This window comes from Cheilinus undulatus, linkage group 16 (assembly GCF_018320785.1).
Source record: "Cheilinus undulatus linkage group 16, ASM1832078v1, whole genome shotgun sequence".
NCBI lineage: Eukaryota > Metazoa > Chordata > Actinopteri > Labriformes > Labridae > Cheilinus > Cheilinus undulatus.
The window spans coordinates 380,118-402,563 of NC_054880.1; positions in this window are offsets into that span (position 1 = coordinate 380,118).

A 22,446-nucleotide genomic window follows, 5' to 3' on the forward strand; every position below is an offset into this window, starting at 1 on the left:
GTGTAACAGATGAAAGGTCATAGCTGGGATGTAACAGATGGGGTGTTACAGATGGGGTGTAACACCAGATAGAGTAACAGATGAAGTGTTACAGATGGGGTGTAACAGATGAAGAGTTACAGATGGGGTGTAACAGATGAAGAATTATTTATTGGGTGTTACAAATGTGGTCGAACAGATGAGGAGTTACAGATGGGGTGTAACACCAGATAGAGTAACAGATGAAGTGTTACAGATGGGGTGTAACAGATGAAGAGTTACAGATGGGGTGTAACAGATGAAGAATTATTTATTGGGTGTTACAAATGTGGTCGAACAGATGAGGAGTTACAGATGGATGTAACAGATGAAGAGTTACAGATGGGATGTAAAAGTTGAAGAGTTACAGATGGGGTGTAACAGATAAAGAGTTACAGATGGGGTTTAACAGATGAGAAGTTTTAGATAGAGTGTAAGAGATGAAGAGTTATAGATGGGATGTTACAGATGGGGTGTAACAGATTAAGAGTTACAGATGGGTGTAACAGATAAAAGGTTATAGCTGGGCTGTTACAGATGGGGTGTTACAGATAGGGTGTAACAGATGTAGAGTTACAGATGGGGTGTAACACCAGGTAGAGTATTAGATTGGATCTAACTGATGAAGAGTTACAAATGGGGTGTAAGAGATGAAAAGTTACAGAGGAGATGTAACAGATGAAGAGTTACAGATGGGGTGTAATACCAGCTAGAGTTATAGATGGGGTGTAACACCAGGTAGAGTTACAGATGGGGTGTAACAGATGAGGAGTTACAGATGGGTGTAACAGATGAGGAGTTACAGATGGGTGTAACAGATGAAAGGTTATGAATGGGATATAACAAATGGGGTGTTACAGGTGGGGTGTAACACCAGGTAGCATTATCGATGGGATGTAACTGATGAGGAGTTACAGATGGGGTGTAACAGATGAAGATTTATAGATTGGATGTAACACCAGGTTGAGGTGCAGATGGGATGTAACACCAGGTAGAGTAACAGATCAGGTGTAACAGATGACGACTCACAGATAGGATGTAACAGCTAAGGAGTTAAAGACTGGGTGTAACAGATAAAGAGTTACAGATGGGATGTAACAGATGATGAGTTACAGATGGGGTGTAACAGATGAAGAGTTTCAGATGGGGTGGAACAGATGAAGAGTTACAGATGGGGTCTCACACCAGGTAGATTACATATGGGGTGTTACAGATGGGGTGTAACACCAGGTAGAGTTAGAGATGGGATGGAACACCAGGTGGAGTTATAGATGGAATGTAACTGATGAAGAGTTACAGATAGGGTGTAACAGCTGAAGAGTTTCCGATTGGATGTAACACCAGGTAGAGCAACAGATGTGGTGTATCAGATTAAGAGTTACAGATGAGATGTTACAGACAGGGTGATACAGAAGAGGGTGTTACAGACAAGGTGTGACAGACAGGGGGTTAAAGATAAGGTGTTCCAGGCAGGGTGTTACAGGCAGAGTATTACAGATAAGGTTTTACAGACAGGGTGTTAAGGACGAGGCGTTACAAACAGGACGTTACAGGGTGTTACAAATGAGATGTTACAGACAGAGTATTACAGACAAGGCGTTGCAGAGAGGGTGTTACAGATGAGGTGTTACAGACAGTGTGTTGCAGAGAAGGCATTACAGAAAGAGGGTTGAAGATTAGGCATTACAGACAGAGTGTTACAGACAAGGCGTTACAGACAGGGGGATACAGACCTTTATAAAATGCTGCTGGTAACTGAGCAGTAAAACCAAGTCACATGACAAGCAGCTGAAGATGGTAAACAAACAAAAAAAAAAGAACCCACCTGCAGGATCCAGCTGAGTGGGAGGAGCCATGTGACCTAAGATAAAGAAAACAAAGAAGTGTCTTCCTGTTTCCTGGCCTGCTGACACACCTGGAGGCGGTTAAGAGCCTTCAGGTGTGCTTTTACGGTCCAGCCCAACTGACAGCATTCAATCTTTGGCAGAGTGGGTGCTCCACGCTCCTTGTTGGTTCTTTCCTTTTTTGACCTGAGGGGTCTGTTATCAACAACTGAGCTCAGGTGTCTCTATGAATCAGCCAACTGTCCTCATCAGTTCAGCAGAAAATTTAACACTGTGAAGGAGAAAGACAGTTTAAAACTGCCACCACCCTCTGATGTGCACTGTGAGTGAAAAAGGCCACACACAAAGCATCACAAAATCACACAAAATCAATGAGGTTGTAATTGGGTCGACGGTTTTTTGTTAATTGTCCTCGTTGAATGTTATATGTATGTCTATGTATATCGTCCCTTGAATTGTGTATGACGGAGCTGCTGTCTTAATGCAAAACAAATTTCAGATCTTGCATCTGACAATAAAGTATTATCAATCAATCAATCAATCAATCAATTCTGGGAGCCTGGAGCAGTGTGGGGCCGGGGTGCAGCAGCACTTTTTGTGTCTTTTCTCCATCAGTCTGTGAAATTGATCTAGGTAAAGGAGCGCTGGTTTCCTGTTTAAAAAAAAAAAAACTCCAGAGATTGCCTCTGATTGAAAGACGCTATGATCCAAAAAAGGAAATGACCAACAGGAAGAGGCAGAGAAAGACGCCCTATCAGATCCCTGCTTGGACGCTTTCAGAGGGGTGGGACCATCAGGTGAAACGGGTGTTTATAAAAACGCTATGTGATCTCACCCGGTAGGTCAACGTAAACACCTGGCCCAAATGGATCACCTCCACCTGAAACAACAAAACAAATGGTTCATCACCTCCTGTTCCAGGGCAAAAAAAAAAAAAGCTATGATGTCATCAATGGGGTCACACAGAGACTCCTGACATTATTATCTTGTGACACACCTGAAGGTTTTCACCTGTCGTCTCCTTAGACTGAGATCTCTCTAATGTCCAGCTAACACTCTAGATTTACAAAACATGAACAGCGCTCACCATGTGTATGGAGACATCATACGCTCTAACGGTAGGCAAGGGTGAGGGTACCCCTAATCCTAAGCGCTCAATCCGTATGAGCTGAAGGTCAACCTTGACACCGGCATTTCTGTCATACAGTCTACATGCCACTAACTATGGGTGACTAAAGTCACATGACCACTGTGATCATAGCACATCAAAATACACATGTTCAGGATGATTCAAGACAGTTTTGATTGATTTAATACCCAGTCGTCAAAACTCAGTAGGAAGAGACGAAAGAAAAGGGATTTAACTTACCCATGAGGCTCAACAGGAAGTCGTGACCTGATGAATCAAAACCTCCTAAAGGAGAAAACACATTCACAAAAAGGAATATATACAGTTCCCTTAAAAACTATAGGAACAGTGTACTCAATTCCTTAATTTTTTTCTGTGGACTGAAAACATTTCCCTCCCTGAACTGCCACCTTAACGTGGTGAAGGGGTTTGCGTGTCCCAAGGATCCTGGGAGCTATGTTGTCAGGGGCTTCATGCCCCTGGTAGGGTCTCCCAAGGCAAACAGGTCCTGGGTGAGGGACCAGACGAAGCGCAGCTCAAAGACCGTATATGGCAGAACAGCAGGAAGGACTTAGATCTCCCTTGCCCGGATGTGGATCACTGGGGCCCCCTCCTGGATCACCGGGGCCCCCTCCTGGAGCCAGGCCTGGGAGTGGGGCTCGATGGCGAGTGCCTGGCGGCTGGGCCTGCACCCATGGGACCCAGCTGAGCACAGCCTGAAGAGGCTATGTGGGTCCCCCCTCCCATGGACTCACCACCTGTAGGAGGGGCCATAGAGGTCAGGTGTGGTGTGGTGTGAGCTGGGTGGTGGCTGAAGGCGGGGACCTTGGCGGTCCGATCCTTGGCTACAGAGGCTGGCTCTGGGGACATGGATTGTCACCTCTCTGGTGGGGAAGGACCCTGAGCTTGTGCATGAGGTTGAGCGGTACCGGGTAGATATAGTTGGTCTCACCTCGACGCACAGCTTGGGCTCTGGAACCAGTCCTCTTGAGAGGGGTTGGACTCTTTTCCACTCTGGAGTTGCACCTGGTGAGAGGCGCCGAGCAAGTGTTGGCATACTGATTGCCACCGGGCTGACAGCCTATACATTGGGGTTTACCCCGGTGGATGAGAGGGTAGCCTCCCTCCGCCCTCGGGTGGGGGGATGGGTCCTGACTGTTTTTTGTGCGTATGCACCGAACAGCAGCTCAGAGTACCCACCCTTTTTGGAGTTGCTGGAGGGGGTGCTGGAGAGTGCTCCTTCCGGGAACTCCATCGTCCTGCTGGGAGACTTCATGCTCATGTGGGCAACGACAGTGAGACCTGGAAGGGGGTGATTGGGAGGAATGGCCCCCCTGATCTGAACCCGAGTGGTGTTCTGTTGCTGGACTTCTGTGCTCGTCATGGGATGTCTATAACGAACACCATGTTTAGGCATAAAGGTGTCCATATGTGCACTTGGCACCAGGACACCCTAGGTCGCAGTTTGATGATTGACTTTGTAGTTGTATCATCGGATTTGCAGCCTCATGTCCTGGACACTCAGGTAAAGAGAGGGGCAAAGCTGTCAACTGATCACCACCAGGTTGTGAGTTGGCTCCGCTGGTGGGGGAGGAAGTCGGTCAGACCTGGCAGGCCCAAATGTATGGTGAGGGTCTGCTGGGAACGTCTGGCAGAGTCCCCTGTCAGAAGGCGCTTCAACTCTCACCTCCGACAGAGCGTCAACCACTTTTCGGGGAAGGCGGGGGACATTGAGTCCGAGTGGGCCATGTTCCGCGCCTCTATTGTCAAGGCGGCTGATAGAAGCTGCGGCCGTAAGGTAGTCGGTGCCCGTTGTGGCGGCAACCCCCGAACCCACTGGTGGACACCAGTGGTGAGGGACGCCGTCAAGCTGAAGAAGGAGTCTTATTAGGCCTTTTGGCCTGTGGGACTCCAGAGGCAGCTGACAGGTACCGGCAGGCCAAGTGGTTTGCGGCTTCAGAGGTTGCCAAAGCAAAAACCCGGACGTGGGTGGAGTTCAGAGAGGCCATGGAGCATGACTTCCATACGGCTTCAAGAGGATTCTGGACCACCATCCAGTGTCTTAGGAGGGGGAAGCAGGGCATTGTCAACACCTTGTACGGTGGAGATGGCACGCTGTTGACCTCGACTCGGGACGTTGTGGGTTGGTGGAAGGAATACTTGGAAGACCTCCTCAATCCCATCAACACCCCTTCCATTGAGGAAGCTGAGTCTGGGGATGTGGATGTGTGCTCTTCTATCTCTGGGGCTGAGGTTGCTGAGGTGATGCTGAGGTGATCAAAAAGCTCCTCGGTGGCAGGGCCCAGGGTTGGATGAGATCCGCCCTGAGTTCCTCAAGACTCTGGATATTGTAGGGCTGTCGTGGCTGACACGCCTTTGCAACATCGCGTGGACATCAGGGACAGTGTCCCTGGACTGGCAGACTGGGGTGGTGGTTCCCCTCTTTAAGAAGGGGGACCAGAGGGTGTGTTCCAATTATAGAGGGATCACACTCCTCAGCCTCCCCAGTAAGGTCTATTCAGGGGTCCTGGAGAGGAGGGTCTGTCAGATAGTCGATCCTCAGATTCAGGAGGAGCAATGTGGTTTTTGTCTTGGCCGTAGAACAGTGGACCGACTCTACACTCTTGGCAGGGTCCTAGAGGGTGCATGGGAGTTTGCCCAACCAGTCTACATGTGTTTTGTGGATCTGAAGAAGGCATTCGACTGTGTCCCACGAGGAATCCTGTGGAGGGTGCTCTGGGAGCATGGAGTGCCAGACCCCCTGATAAGGGCAGTTTGGTCCCTGTACGACCGGTGCCAGAGCTTGGTCCGTATTGCCGGAAGTAAGTCGGACGCGTTCCCGGTGCGTGTTGGACTCTGCCAGGGCTGCCCTTCGTCACCGGTTCTGTTCATAATTTTTATGGACAGAATTTTTAGGTGCAGCCAGGGCGTTGAGGGTGTCTGGTTTGGTGGCCCCAGGATTAGGTCTCTGCTTTTCGTGAATGATGTGGTCCTGTTGGCCCCATCAGACCGGGACCTCCAGCTCTCTCTGGAATGGTTTGCAACCGAGTGTGAAGCGGCTGGGATGAGAATCAGCACCTCCAAATCTGAGGCCATGGTCCTCAGTCAGAAAAGGGTGGAATGCCCTCTCCAGGTTGGGAATGAGATCCTGCCCCAAGTGGAGGAGTTCAAGTATCTCAGGGTCTTGTTCACGAGTGAGGGAAGAATGGAGCGGTGATGCGGTCTCTGCATCGGTCTGTCATGGTGAAGAAAGAGCTGAGTCGAAAGGCGAAGCTCTCAATTTACCTGTCGATCTACGTTCCCACCCTCACCTATGGTCATGAGTGGTGGGTTGTGACAGAAAGAATGAGATTGCGGATACAGGCAGTTGAAATGAGTTTCCTCCGCAGGGTGTCTGGGCTCTCCCTTAGAGATAGGGGAGAAGCTCGGCCATCTGGGAGAGACTCGGATAGAGCCCTGCTCCTCTGCATTGAGAGGAGCCAGATGAGGTGGCTTGGGCATCTGGTCCGGATGCCTCCTGGACGCCTCCCTGGTGAGATGTTCCAGGCAAGTCCCACTGGGAGGAGGCCCCCGGGAAGACCCAGGACACGCTGGAGAGACTATGTTGCTCGGCTGGCCTGGGAGCGCCTCGGGATCCCCTGGGAAGGGCTGGACGAAGTGGCCGCAGAGAGGGAAGTCTGGGCTTCCCTACTTAGGCTGCTGCCCCTGCGACCCGATCTCGGATAAGCGGAAGAAGATGGATGGATGGATGGATGAATACATTTGAACATCAAAAGATGAATATGAGATAAGTGATAAACATTTCAACTTTTGTTCCAGGTATTTACATCTGGATCTGATACACAAACGAGAAGATAACATACTTTTTTGAGCCTACCCATTTTTTATGTGAGCAAAAGTATTGTACAGGAGTGAAGGTATCACCATTTATTGTTAGTGACATCATCAACAACCTCCAGAGGACAGGAGTGAAGGTATCACCATCTACTGTTAGTGACATCATCAACAACCTCCAGAGGACAGGAGTGAAGGTATCAGCATCTACTGTTAGTGACATCATCAACAACCTCCAGAGGACAGGAGTGAAGGTATCAGCATCTACTGTTAGTGACATCATCAACAACCTCCAGAGGACAGGAGTGAAGGTATCAGCATCTACTGTTAGTGACATCATCAACAACCTCCAGAGGACAGGAGTGAAGGTATCAGCATCTACTGTTAGTGACATCATCAACAACCTCCAGAGGACAGGAGTGAAGGTATCAGCATCTACTGTTAGTGACATCATCAACAACCTCCAGAGGACAGGAGTGAAGGTTTCACCATCTACTGTTGGTGACATCATCAACAACCTCCAGAGGACAGGAGTGAAGGTATCAGCATCTACTGTTAGTGACATCATCAACAACCTCCAGAGGACAGGAGTGAAGGTATCACCATCTACTGTTAGTGACATCATCAACAACCTCCAGAGGACAGGAGTGAAGGTATCACCAGATTATAAGTAATGCTATCTCCTAAGTTGTGTATCAGATCCAGATTTAAATAGCTGAAAATAAAAGCTGAAATGTTGATCTATTGTCTCATATTCATATTTTGATGTCAAACCCAAATGTTCTTAGTTTACAGCAATAATAAAGAAATCGGACTCACCGTTCCAATACTCTGAGGGGGCTATATATATATGTATGTATATATATATATATATATATATATATATAGTGAGATAGAAAGAGAGTCTAAAGGTATGAGTCCTAGTTAGTGTAAACCCATCTGAGAGACATTTTTAAATCCTGATGCCTTACAAATTAAAAACAGCATTAAGAAAAGGTTTTTCTGATTTCGACTGAAAACTTCTAACATCTAAATCTAAAGCATTTGTATTTAAATAATGTTTCAATCAGTGACACGTAAATTCAGCAAACTTATAACCAATGGATAGGAATCATCTTAAACCCTCAACATCACATCAGCTGATAATGGTAGACAGACCTCACCTGGACACTCACCTGTATAGTCCAGGTGAGAAACTCCACCCCCAAATGGCATTCCCAAATCACCTGGTATGACAAAGAAAGACAGGGATGGTGAATGCAGAAAAACTGAAATAAAGCCTTCACCAAAGAACTCTCAAATAACTGCACCATTCTAAAACACTTTAATGGTTACTTTCAGTTTGGCCTGGTCTTGTTCAGTAAACCCTCATCTTTCTAGTGTTTCCCCAGCTGATGTCCTGGTCTGGTTCAGTAAACCCTGATCTTTCTAGTGTTTCCTCAGCTGATGCCCTGGTCTGGTTCAATTAAACCTGATCTTTCTAGTGTTTCCTCAGCTGATGTCCTGGTCTTGTTCAGTAAACCCTCATCTTTCTAGTGTTTCCTCAGCTGATGTCCTGGTCTGGTTCAATTAAACCTGATGTTTCTAGTGTTTCCTCAGCTGATGTCCTGGTCTTGTTCAGTAAACCCTGATCTTTCTAGTGTTTCCTCAGCTGATGCCCTGGTCTGGTTCAATTCAACCTGATGTTTCTAGTGTTTCCTCTGCTGATGTCCTGGTCTGGTTCAGTTAAACCTGATCTTTCTAGTGTTTCCTCAGCTGATGTCCTGGTCTTGTTCAGTAAACCCTGATCTTTCTAGTGTTTCCTCAGCTGATGCCCTGGTCTGGTTCAATTAAACCTGATCTTTCTAGTGTTTCCTCAGCTGATGTCCTGGTCTTGTTCAGTAAACCCTCATCTTTCTAGTGTTTCCTCAGCTGATGTCCTGGTCTGGTTCAATTAAACCTGATGTTTCTAGTGTTTCCTCAGCTGATGTCCTGGTCTTGTTCAGTAAACCCTGATCTTTCTAGTGTTTCCTCAGCTGATGCCCTGGTCTGGTTCAATTCAACCTGATGTTTCTAGTGTTTCCTCTGCTGATGTCCTGGTCTGGTTCAGTTAAACCTGATCTTTCTAGTGTTTCCTCTGCTGATGTCCTGGTATGGTTCAGTTAAACCTGATCTTTCTAGTGTTTCCTCAGCTGATGTGTTGGTCTTGTTCAGTAAACCCTCATCTTTCTAGTGTTTCCTCAGCTGATGTCCTAGTCTTGTTCAGTAAACTTTGATCTTCCTAGTGTTTCCTCAGCTGATGTCCTGGTCTGGATCAGTTAAACCTGATCTTTCTAGTGTTTCCTCAGCTGATGTCCTGGTCTTGTTCAGTAAACCCTCATCTTTCTAGTGTTTCCTCAGCTGATGTCCTGGTCTTGTTCAGTAAACCCTCATCTTTCTAGTGTTTCCTCAGCTGATGTCCTGGTCTGGTTCAGTAAACCTTGATCTTTCTAGTGTTTCCTCAGCTGATGTCCTGGTCTGGATCAGTTAAACCTGATCTTTCTAGTGTTTCCTCTGCTGATGTCCTGGTCTGGTTCAGTAAACCCTGATCTTTCTAGTGTTTCCTCAGCTGATGTCCTGGTCTTGTTCAGTAAACCCTCATCTTTCTAGTGTTTCCTCAGCTGAGGCCCTGGTCTGGTTCAATTCAACCTGATCTTTCTAGTGTTTCCTCAGCTGATGTCCTGGTCTGGTTCAGTAAACCCTGATCTTTCTAGTGTTTCCTCAGCTGATGTCCTGGTCTTGTTCAGTAAACCCTCATCTTTCTAGTGTTTCCTCAGCTGATGTCCTGGTCTGGTTCAATTAAACCCTGATCTTTCTAGTGTTTCCTCAGCTGATGCCCTGGTCTGGTTCAATTAAACCTGATCTTTCTAGTGTTTCCTCAGCTGATGTCCTGGTCTTGTTCAGTAAACCCTCATCTTTCTAGTGTTTCCTCAGCTGATGTCCTGGTCTTGTTCAGTAAACCCTGATCTTTCTAGTGTTTCCTCAGCTGATGCCCTGGTCTGGTTCAATTCAACCTGATGTTTCTAGTGTTTCCTCAGCTGATGCCCTGGTCTGGTTCAATTAAACCTGATCTTTCTAGTGTTTCCTCAGCTGATGTCCTGGTCTTGTTCAGTAAACCCTCATCTTTCTAGTGTTTCCTCAGCTGATGTCCTGGTCTTGTTCAGTAAACCCTGATCTTTCTAGTGTTTCCTCAGCTGATGCCCTGGTCTGGTTCAATTCAACCTGATGTTTCTAGTGTTTCCTCAGCTGATGCCCTGGTCTGGTTCAATTAAACCTGATCTTTCTAGTGTTTCCTCAGCTGATGTCCTGGTCTTGTTCAGTAAACCCTCATCTTTCTAGTGTTTCCTCAGCTGATGTCCTGGTCTGGTTCAATTAAACCTGATGTTTCTAGTGTTTCCTCAGCTGATGTCCTGGTCTTGTTCAGTAAACCCTGATCTTTCTAGTGTTTCCTCAGCTGATGCCCTGGTCTGGTTCAATTTAACCTGATATTTCTAGTGTTTCCTCTGCTGATGTCCTGGTCTGGTTCAGTTAAACCCTGATCTTTCTAGTGTTTCCTCTGCTGATGTCCTGGTCTGGTTCAGTAAACCCTGATCTTTCTAGTGTTTCCTCAGCTGATGTCCTGGTCTGGTTCAATTAAACCTGATCTTTCTAGTGTTTCCTCAGCTGATGTCCTGGTCTTGTTCAGTAAACCCTCATCTTTCTAGTGTTTCCTCAGCTGATGCCCTGGTCTGGTTCAATTAAACCTGATCCTTCTAGTGTTTCCTCTGCTGATGTCCTGGTATGGTTCAGTTAAACCTGATCTTTCTAGTGTTTCCTCAGCTGATGTGTTGGTCTTGTTCAGTAAACCCTCATCTTTCTAGTGTTTCCTCAGCTGATGTCCTAGTCTTGTTCAGTAAACTTTGATCTTCCTAGTGTTTCCTCAGCTGATGTCCTGGTCTGGATCAGTTAAACCTGATCTTTCTAGTGTTTCCTCAGCTGATGTCCTGGTCTTGTTCAGTAAACCCTCATCTTTCTAGTGTTTCCTCAGCTGATGTCCTGGTCTTGTTCAGTAAACCCTCATCTTTCTAGTGTTTCCTCAGCTGATGTCCTGGTCTGGTTCAGTAAACCTTGATCTTTCTAGTGTTTCCTCAGCTGATGTCCTGGTCTGGATCAGTTAAACCTGATCTTTCTAGTGTTTCCTCTGCTGATGTCCTGGTCTGGTTCAGTAAACCCTGATCTTTCTAGTGTTTCCTCAGCTGATGTCCTGGTCTTGTTCAGTAAACCCTCATCTTTCTAGTGTTTCCTCAGCTGAGGCCCTGGTCTGGTTCAATTCAACCTGATCTTTCTAGTGTTTCCTCAGCTGATGTCCTGGTCGTGTTCAGTAGACCCTGATCTTTCTAGTGTTTCCTCAGCTGATGTCCTGGTCTTGTTCAGTAAACCCTGATCTTTCTAGTGTTTCCTCAGCTGATGTCCTGGTCTGGTTCAATTAAACCCTGATCTTTCTAGTGTTTCCTCAGCTGATGCCCTGGTCTGGTTCAATTAAACCTGATCTTTCTAGTGTTTCCTCAGCTGATGTCCTGGTCTTGTTCAGTAAACCCTCATCTTTCTAGTGTTTCCTCAGCTGATGTCCTGGTCTGGTTCAATTCAACCGGATCCTTCTAGTGTTTCCTCAGCTGATGTCCTGGTCTGGTTCAGTTAAACCCTCATCTTTCTAGTGTTTCCTCAGCTGATGTCCTGGTCTGGTTCAGTAAACCCTCATCTTCCTAGTGTTTCCTCAGCTGATGTCCTGGTCTGGATCAGTTAAACCTGATCTTTCTAGTGTTTCCTCTGCTGATGTCCTGGTCTGGTTCAGTAAACCCTCATCTTTCTAGTGTTTCCTCAGCTGATGTCCTGGTCTTGTTCAGTAAACCCTCATCTTTCTAGTGTTTCCTCAGCTGAGGCCCTGGTCTGGTTCAATTCAACCTGATCTTTCTAGTGTTTCCTCAGCTGATGTCCTGGTCTTGTTCAGTAAACCCTGATCTTTCTAGTGTTTCCTCAGCTGATGTCCTGGTCTTGTTCAGTAAACCCTGATCTTCCTAGTGTTTCCTCAGCTGATGTCCTGGTCTGGTTCAATTAAACCCTGATCTTTCTAGTGTTTCCTCAGCTGATGCCCTGGTCTGGTTCAATTAAACCTGATCTTTCTAGTGTTTCCTCAGCTGATGTCCTGGTCTTGTTCAGTAAACCCTCATCTTTCTAGTGTTTCCTCAGCTGATGTCCTGGTCTGGTTCAATTCAACCGGATCCTTCTAGTGTTTCCTCAGCTGATGTCCTGGTCTGGTTCAGTTAAACCCTCATCTTTCTAATGTTTCCTCAGCTGATGTCCTGGTCTGGTTCAGTAAACCCTCATCTTCCTAGTGTTTCCTCAGCTGATGTCCTGGTCTGGATCAGTTAAACCTGATCTTTCTAGTGTTTCCTCAGCTGATGTCCTGGTCTTGTTCAGTAAACCCTGATCTTTCTAGTGTTTCCTCAGCTGATGCCCTGGTCTGGTTCAATTCAACCTGATCTTTCTAGTGTTTCCTCAGCTGATGTCCTGGTCTGGATCAGTTAAACCTGATCTTTCTAGTATTTCCTCTGTTGATGCCCTGGTCTTGTTCAGTTAAACCCTGATCTTTCCAGTGTTTCCTCAGCTGATGTCCTGGTCTGGTTCAGTAAACCCTCATCTTTCTAGTGTTTCCTCAGCTGATGCCCTGGTCTGGTTCAATTCAACCTGATGTTTCTAGTGTTTCCTCTGCTGATGTCCTGGTCTGGTTCCGTTAAACCTGATCTTTCTAGTGTTTCCTCTGCTGATGTCCTGGTCTGGTTCAGTAAACCCTGATCTTTCTAGTGTTTCCTCAGCTGATGCCCTGGTCTGGTTCAATTAAACCTGATCTTTCTAGTGTTTCCTCAGCTGATGTCCTGGTCTTGTTCAGTAAACCCTGATCTTTCTAGTGTTTCCTCAGCTGATGCCCTGGTCTGGTTCAATTAAACCTGATCCTTCTAGTGTTTCCTCTGCTGATGTCCTGGTCTGGTTCAATTAAACCTGATCTTTCTAGTGTTTCCTCAGCTGATGTGTTGGTCTTGTTCAGTAAACCCTCATCTTTCTAGTGTTTCCTCAGCTGATGTCCTAGTCTTGTTCTGTCAACTTTGATCTTCCTAGTGTTTCCTCAGCTGATGTCCTGGTCTGGATCAGTTAAACCTGATCTTTCTAGTGTTTCCTCAGCTGATGTCCTGGTCTTGTTCAGTAAACCCTGATCTTTCTAGTGTTTCCTCAGCTGATGCCCTGGTCTGGTTCAATTCAACCTGATCTTTCTAGTGTTTCCTCAGCTGATGTCCTGGTCTTGTTCAGTAAACCCTGATCTTTCTAGTGTTTCCTCAGCTGATGTCCTGGTCTTGTTCAGTAAACCCTGATCTTTCTAGTGTTTCCTCAGCTGATGTCCTGGTCTGGTTCAATTAAACTCTGATCTTTCTAGTGTTTCCTCAGCTGATGTCCTGGTCTGGTTCAATTAAACCTGATCTTTCTAGTGTTTCCTCAGCTGATGTCCTGGTCTTGTTCAGTAAACCCTGATCTTTCTAGTGTTTCCTCAGCTGATGTCCTGGTCTTGTTCAGTAAACCCTGATCTTTCTAGTGTTTCCTCAGCTGATGTCCTGGTCTGGTTCAATTAAACCTGATCTTTCTAGTGTTTCCTCAGCTGATGCCCTGGTCTGGTTCAATTAAACCTGATCTTTCTAGTGTTTCCTCAGCTGATGTCCTGGTCTTGTTCAGTAAACCCTCATCTTTCTAGTGTTTCCTCAGCTGATGTCCTGGTCTGGTTCAATTCAACTGGATCCTTCTAGTGTTTCCTCAGCTGATGTCCTGGTCTGGTTCAGTTAAACCCTCATCTTTCTAGTGTTTCCTCAGCTGATGTCCTGGTCTGGTTCAGTAAACCCTCATCTTTCTAGTGTTTCCTCAGCTGATGTCCTGGTCTGGTTCAATTAAACCTGATGTTTCTAGTGTTTCCTCAGCTGATGTCCTGGTCTTGTTCAGTAAACCCTGATCTTTCTAGTGTTTCCTCAGCTGATGCCCTGGTCTGGTTCAATTCAACCTGATCTTTCTAGTGTTTCCTCAGCTGATGTCCTGGTCTGGATCAGTTAAACCTGATCTTTCTAGTGTTTCCTCTGTTGATGCCCTGGTCTTGTTCAGTTAAACCCTGATCTTTCTAGTGTTTCCTCAGCTGATGTCCTGGTCTGGTTCAGTAAACCCTGATCTTTCTAGTGTTTCCTCAGCTGATGTCCTGGTCTGGTTCAATTCAACCGGATCCTTCTAGTGTTTCCTCAGCTGATGTCCTGGTCTGGTTCAGTTAAACCCTCATCTTTCTAGTGTTTCCTCAGCTGATGTCCTGGTCTGGTTCAGTAAACCCTCATCTTCCTAGTGTTTCCTCAGCTGATGTCCTGGTCTGGATCAGTTAAACCTGATCTTTCTAGTGTTTCCTCAGCTGATGTCCTGGTCTTGTTCAGTAAACCCTGATCTTTCTAGTGTTTCCTCAGCTGATGCCCTGGTCTGGTTCAATTCAACCTGATCTTTCTAGTGTTTCCTCAGCTGATGTCCTGGTCTGGATCAGTTAAACCTGATCTTTCTAGTGTTTCCTCTGTTGATGCCCTGGTCTTGTTCAGTTAAACCCTGATCTTTCTAGTGTTTCCTCAGCTGATGTCCTGGTCTGGTTCAGTAAACCCTGATCTTCCTAGTGTTTCCTCAGCTGATGCCCTGGTCTGGTTCAATTAAACCTGATCTTTCTAGTGTTTCCTCAGCTGATGTCCTGGTCTTGTTCAGTAAACCCTCATCTTTCTAGTGTTTCCTCAGCTGATGTCCTGGTCTGGTTCAGTTAAACCTGATCTTTCTAGTGTTTCCTCAGCTGATGTGTTGGTCTTGTTCAGTAAACCCTGATCTTTCTAGTGTTTCCTCAGCTGATGCCCTGGTCTGGTTCAATTAAACCTGATCTTTCTAGTGTTTCCTCAGCTGATGTCCTGGTCTTGTTCAGTAAACCCTGATCTTTCAAGTGTTTCCTCAGCTGATGTCCTGGTCTTGTTCAGTAAACCCTGATCTTTCTAGTGTTTCCTCAGCTGATGTCCTGGTCTTGTTCAGTACACCCTGATCTTTCTAGTGTTTCCTCAGCTGATGTCCTGGTCTTGTTCAGTAAACCCTGATCTTTCTAGTGTTTCCTCAGCTGATGTCCTGGTCTGGTTCAGTAAACCCTGATCTTTCTAGTGTTTCCTCAGCTGATGTCCTGGTCTGGTTCAATTAAACTCTGATCTTTCTAGTGTTTCCTCAGCTGATGCCCTGGTCTGGTTCAGTAAACCTTCATCTTTCTAGTGTTTCCTCAGCTGATGCCCTGGTCTGGTTCAATTAAACCTGATCTTTCTAGTGTTTCCTCAGCTGATGTCCTGGTCTTGTTCAGTAAACCCTGATCTTTCTAGTGTTTCCTCAGCTGATGTCCTGGTCTTGTTCAGTACACCCTGATCTTTCTAGTGTTTCCTCAGCTGATGTCCTGGTCTGGTTCAATTAAACTCTGATCTTTCTAGTGTTTCCTCAGCTGATGTCCTGGTCTGGTTCAATTAAACTCTGATCTTCCTAGTGTTTCCTCAGCTGATGTCCTGGTCTTGTTCAGTAAACCCTGATCTTTCTAGTGTTTCCTCAGCTGATGCCCTGGTCTGGTTCAATTAAACCTGATCTTTCTAGTGTTTCCTCAGCTGATGTCCTGGTCTTGTTCAGTAAACCCTGATCTTTCTAGTGTTTCCTCAGCTGATGTCCTGGTCTGGTTCAGTAAACCCTGATCTTTCTAGTGTTTCCTCAGCTGATGTCCTGGTCTGGTTCAATTAAACTCTGATCTTTCTAGTGTTTCCTCAGCTGATGCCCTGGTCTGGTTCAGTAAACCCTGATCTTTCTAGTGTTTCCTCAGCTGATGCCCTGGTCTGGTTCAATTAAACCTGATCTTTCTAGTGTTTCCTCAGCTGATGTCCTGGTCTTGTTCAGTAAACCCTGATCTTTCTAGTGTTTCCTCAGCTGATGTCCTGGTCTTGTTCAGTAAACCCTGATCTTTCTAGTGTTTCCTCAGCTGATGTCCTGGTCTGGTTCAATTAAACTCTGATCTTTCTAGTGTTTCCTCAGCTGATGTCCTGGTCTGGTTCAATTAAACTCTGATCTTCCTAGTGTTTCCTCAGCTGATGTCCTGGTCTTGTTCAGTAAACCCTGATCTTTCTAGTGTTTCCTCAGCTGATGTCCTGGTCTGGTTCAATTAAACTCTGATTTTTCTAGTGTTTCCTCAGCTGATGCCCTGGTCTGGTTCAGTAAACCCTGATCTTTCTAGTGTTTCCTCAGCTGATGTCCTGGTCTGGTTCAATTAAACTCTGATCTTCCTAGTGTTTCCTCAGCTGATGCCCTGGTCTTGTTCAGTAAAACCCTCATCTTTCTAGTGTTTCCTCAGCTGATGTCCTGGTCTGGTTCAATTAAACCTGATCTTTCTAGTGTGTCTTAATGGATCTATTTTCAGAGATCTGCATCATTTGGCTCTGCTCACTAATAAAAGCTAGACTGGTAGCCCCACAGATGGCTCTTCATTTGGTACCAGTTTGGCAACGGAAACCCAATCTAGAACAAGTGTTATTAGCTGAACAGTCCTTCAGTGTGTCCTTTAAAGCATGTTGATGACAAAATGTAGGGAGAAAAGCAGTTAAAGAGGCACAATCATAATTTGCTTTTTTTTCATGCTGTCACCAGGAGAGTGATTAATCATTCAACCAATCAGCATTCTGCTCTGAGTCAAGCTCTACCTTTTAGGATCCAATTGATACACCTATGATACTCTTCTGTAGGGTAACCTAAAAGGTAGGCCAGCATGGATAGGTTAGTTTGGAACCTTTCCAAAGTTAGGACAAAACAAGTGCAAGCTCAACAGGTGTCTCCTATGGCCCCGCCCCCTGTATCTTACCTGTCTGACTTTCAGCTCCTCCTCCTCCTCCTCCACTATTCAGCAGTTTGTGTCCATTACCTGAGTCACAAATGTAATAATCAATAGTTACCTGGACTGATTCTAGATTCTGTCATAAAGGTGTGAATATTTGTGTTTTTAGGTGTGCCTTATTCACTTTGAGATTCTGAGTCGCCATCATGACCTGCAGACGAAACAGAACAATGACTAATCATTTATTCAATAAGAACTGTAAATGAAAACATAAAAAAAATCTCCATACATGTGTTAACATATCTATAAATATGCCTGTCTGCTGTAGCAGGTGGCAGTTATGCTGCTATAGGCTCAGACTGCGGCGCTCCACCTCCAAGTTATGATGCCTTAGGCTTAGACGTCAGCATTAAACCCACCTCTTACTAATGATTTGAAGAGCTAAGGCTGCAGTTAACCCTATCTCCCCAGTCTATTATTATCATCTTAGACTGTAGCTATCCCTACCATCCAGGTCTATCATAATAATCTTAGACTGTAGTTATCCCTACCTCCCAGGTCTATTATTATCATCTTAGACTGCAGTTACCCCTACCTCCCAGGTCTATTATTATCATCTTAGACTGCAGTTAACCCTACCTCCCAGGTCTATTATTATCATCTTAGACTGCAGTTAACCCTACCTCCCAGGTCCTCATTATTCAAGACTGCAGTACCTCCCAGGTCTATTATTATCATCTTAGACTGCAGTTAACCCTACCTCCCAGGTCTATTATTATCATCTTAGACTGCAGGTAACCCTACCTCCCAGGTCTATTATTATCATCTTAGACTGCAGGTAACCCTACCTCCCAGGTCTATTATTATCATCTTAGACTGCAGTTAACCCTACCTCCCAGGTCTATTATTATCATCTTAGACTGCAGGTAACCCTACCTCCCAGGTCTATTATTATCATCTTAGACTGCAGGTTATCTACCTCCCAGGTCTATTATTATCATCTTAGACTGCAGGTAACCCTACCTCCCAGGTCTATTATTATCATCTTAGACTGCAGGTAACCCTACCTCCCAGGTCTATTATTATCATCTTTGACTGCAGTTATCCCTACCTCCCAGGTCTATTATTATCATCTTAGACTGCAGGTAACCCTACCTCCCAGGTCTATTATTATCATCTTAGACTGCAGTTATCCCTACCTCCCAGGTCTATTATTATCATCTTAGACTGCAGTTATCCCTACCTCCCAGGTCTATTATTATCATCTTAGACTGCAGGTAACCCTACCTCCCAGGTCTATTATTATCATCTTAGACTGCAGTTATCCCTACCTCCCAGGTCTATTATTATCATCTTAGACTGCAGTTAACCCTACCTCCCAGGTCTATTATTATCATCTTAGACTGCAGTAACCCTACCTCCCAGGTCTATTATTATCATCTTAGACTGCAGGTAACCCTACCTCCCAGGTCTATTATTATCATCTTAGACTGCAGTTAACCCTACCTCCCAGGTCTATTATTATCATCTTAGACTGCAGTTAACCCTACCTCCCAGGTCTATTATTATCATCTTAGACTGCAGGTAACCCTACCTCCCAGGTCTATTATTATCATCTTAGACTGCAGGTAACCCTACCTCCCAGGTCTATTATTATCATCTTAGACTGCAGTTACCCTACCTCCCAGGTCTATTATTATCATCTTAGACTGCAGGTAACCCTACCTCCCAGGTCTATTATTATCATCTTAGACTGCAGGTAACCCTACCTCCCAGGTCTATTATTATCATCTTAGACTGCAGTTAACCCTACCTCCCAGGTCTATTATTATCATCTTAGACTGCAGTTAACCCTACCTCCCAGGTCTATTATTATCATCTTAGACTGCAGTTAACCCTACCTCCCAGGTCTATTATTATCATCTTAGACTTAAGTTACCCCTACCTCCCAGGTCTATTATTATCATCTTAGACTGCAGGTAACCCTACCTCCCAGGTCTATTATTATCATCTTAGACTGCAGGTAACTCTACCTCCCAGGTCTATTATTATCATCTTAGACTGCAGTTACCCCTACCTCCCAGGTCTATTATTATCATCTTAGACTGCAGTTACCCCTACCTCCCAGGTCTATTATTATCATCTTAGACTGCAGTTAACCCTACCTCCCAGGTCTATTATTATCATCTTAGACTGCAGTTACCCCTACCTCCCAGGTCTATTATTATCATCTTAGACTGCAGTTAACCCTACCTCCCAGGTCTATTATTATCATCTTAGACTGCAGTTAACCCTACCTCCCAGGTCTATTATTATCATCTTAGACTGCAGTTAACCCTACCTCCCGGGTCTATTATTATCATCTTAGACTGCAGTTAACCCTACCTCCCGGGTCTATTATTATCATCTTAGACTGCAGTTAACCCTTCCTCCCGGGTCTATTATTATCATCTTAGACTGCAGGTAACCCTACCTCCCAGGTCTATTATTATCATCTTAGACTGCAGGTAACCCTTCCTCCCAGGTCTATTATTATCATCTTAGACTGCAGTTATCCCTACCTCCCAGGTCTATTATTATCATCTTAGACTGCAGTTATCCCTACCTCCCAGGTCTATTATTATCATCTTAGACTGCAGTTAACCCTACCTCCCAGGTCTATTATTATCATCTTAGACTGCAGGTAACCCTACCTCCCAGGTCTATTATTATCATCTTAGACTGCAGTTAACCCTACCTCCCAGGTCTATTATTATCATCTTAGACTGCAGGTAACCCTACCTCCCAGGTCTATTATTATCATCTTAGACTGCAGGTAACCCTATCTCCCAGGTCTATTATTATCATCTTAGACTGCAGGTAACCCTACCTCCCAGGTCTATTATTATCATCTTAGACTGCAGTTATCCCTACCTCCCAGGTCTATTATTATCATCTTAGACAGCAGGTAACCCTACCTCCCAGGTCTATTATTATCATCTTAGACTGCAGGTAACCCTACCTCCCAGGTCTATTATTATCATCTTAGACTGCAGTTAACCCTACCTCCCAGGTCTATTATTATCATCTTAGACTGCAGGTAACCCTACCTCCCAGGTCTATTATTATCATCTTAGACTGCAGTTATCCCTACCTCCCAGGTCTATTATTATCATCTTAGACTGCAGGTAACCCTACCTCCCAGGTCTATTATTATCATCTTAGACTGCAGGTAACCCTACCTCCCAGGTCTATTATTATCATCTTAGACTGCAGTTATCCCTACCTCCCAGGTCTATTATTATCATCTTAGACTGCAGTTAACCCTACCTCCCAGGTCTATTATTATCATCTTAGACTGCAGTTAACCCTACCTCCCAGGTCTATTATTATCATCTAAGACTGCAGGTAACCCTACCTCCCAGGTCAATTATTATCATCTTAGACTGCAGGTAACCCTACCTCCCAGGTCTATTATTATCATCTTAGACTGCAGGTAACCCTACCTCCCAGGTCTATTATTATCATCTTAGACTGCAGGTAACCCTACCTCCCAGGTCAATTATTATCATCTTAGACTGCAGGTAACCCTACCTCCCAGGTCTATTATTATCATCTTAGACTGCAGGTAACCCTACCTCCCAGGTCTATTATTATCATCTTAGACTGCAGGTAACCCTACCTCCCAGGTCTATTATTATCATCTAAGACTGCAGGTAACCCTACCTCCCAGGTCAATTATTATCATCTTAGACTGCAGGTAACCCTACCTCCCAGGTCTATTATTATCATCTTAGACTGCAGGTAACCCTACCTCCCAGGTCTATTATTATCATCTTAGACTGCAGTTATCCCTACCTCCCAGGTCTATTATTATCATCTTAGACTGCAGGTAACCCTACCTCCCAGGTCTATTATTATCATCTTAGACTGCAGTTAACCCTACCTCCCAGGTCTATTATTATCATCTTAGACTGCAGTTAACCCTACCTCCCAGGTCTATTATTATCATCTTAGACTGCAGTTAACCCTACCTCCCAGGTCTATTATTATCATCTTAGACTTAAGTTACCCCTACCTCCCAGGTCTATTATTATCATCTTAGACTGCAGGTAACCCTACCTCCCAGGTCTATTATTATCATCTTAGACTGCAGGTAACTCTACCTCCCAGGTCTATTATTATCATCTTAGACTGCAGTTACCCCTACCTCCCAGGTCTATTATTATCATCTTAGACTGCAGTTACCCCTACCTCCCAGGTCTATTATTATCATCTTAGACTGCAGGTAACCCTACCTCCCAGGTCTATTATTATCATCTTAGACTGCAGTTACCCCTACCTCCCAGGTCTATTATTATCATCTTAGACTGCAGTTAACCCTACCTCCCAGGTCTATTATTATCATCTTAGACTGCAGTTACCCCTACCTCCCAGGTCTATTATTATCATCTTAGACTGCAGTTAACCCTACCTCCCAGGTCTATTATTATCATCTTAGACTGCAGTTAACCCTACCTCCCAGGTCTATTATTATCATCTTAGACTGCAGTTAACCCTACCTCCCGGGTCTATTATTATCATCTTAGACTGCAGTTAACCCTACCTCCCGGGTCTATTATTATCATCTTAGACTGCAGTTAACCCTACCTCCCAGGTCTATTATTATCATCTTAGACTGCAGTTATCCCTACCTCCCGGGTCTATTATTATCATCTTAGACTGCAGGTAACCCTACCTCCCAGGTCTATTATTATCATCTTAGACTGCAGGTAACCCTTCCTCCCAGGTCTATTATTATCATCTTAGACTGCAGTTACCCCTACCTCCCAGGTCTATTATTATCATCTTAGACTGCAGTTATCCCTACCTCCCAGGTCTATTATTATCATCTTAGACTGCAGTTAACCCTACCTCCCAGGTCTATTATTATCATCTTAGACTGCAGGTAACCCTACCTCCCAGGTCTATTATTATCATCTTAGACTGCAGTTAACCCTACCTCCCAGGTCTATTATTATCATCTTAGACTGCAGGTAACCCTACCTCCCAGGTCTATTATTATCATCTTAGACTGCAGTTAACCCTACCTCCCAGGTCTATTATTATCATCTTAGACTGCAGGTAACCCTACCTCCCAGGTCTATTATTATCATCTTAGACTGCAGGTAACCCTATCTCCCAGGTCTATTATTATCATCTTAGACTGCAGGTAACCCTACCTCCCAGGTCTATTATTATCATCTTAGACTGCAGTTATCCCTACCTCCCAGGTCTATTATTATGATCTTAGACAGCAGGTAACCCTACCTCCCAGGTCTATTATTATCATCTTAGACTGCAGGTAACCCTACCTCCCAGGTCTATTATTATCATCTTAGACTGCAGTTAACCCTACCTCCCAGGTCTATTATTATCATCTTAGACTGCAGGTAACCCTACCTCCCAGGTCTATTATTATCATCTTAGACTGCAGTTATCCCTACCTCCCAGGTCTATTATTATCATCTTAGACTGCAGGTAACCCTACCTCCCAGGTCTATTATTATCATCTTAGACTGCAGGTAACCCTACCTCCCAGGTCTATTATTATCATCTTAGACTGCAGTTATCCCTACCTCCCAGGTCTATTATTATCATCTTAGACTGCAGTTAACCCTACCTCCCAGGTCTATTATTATCATCTTAGACTG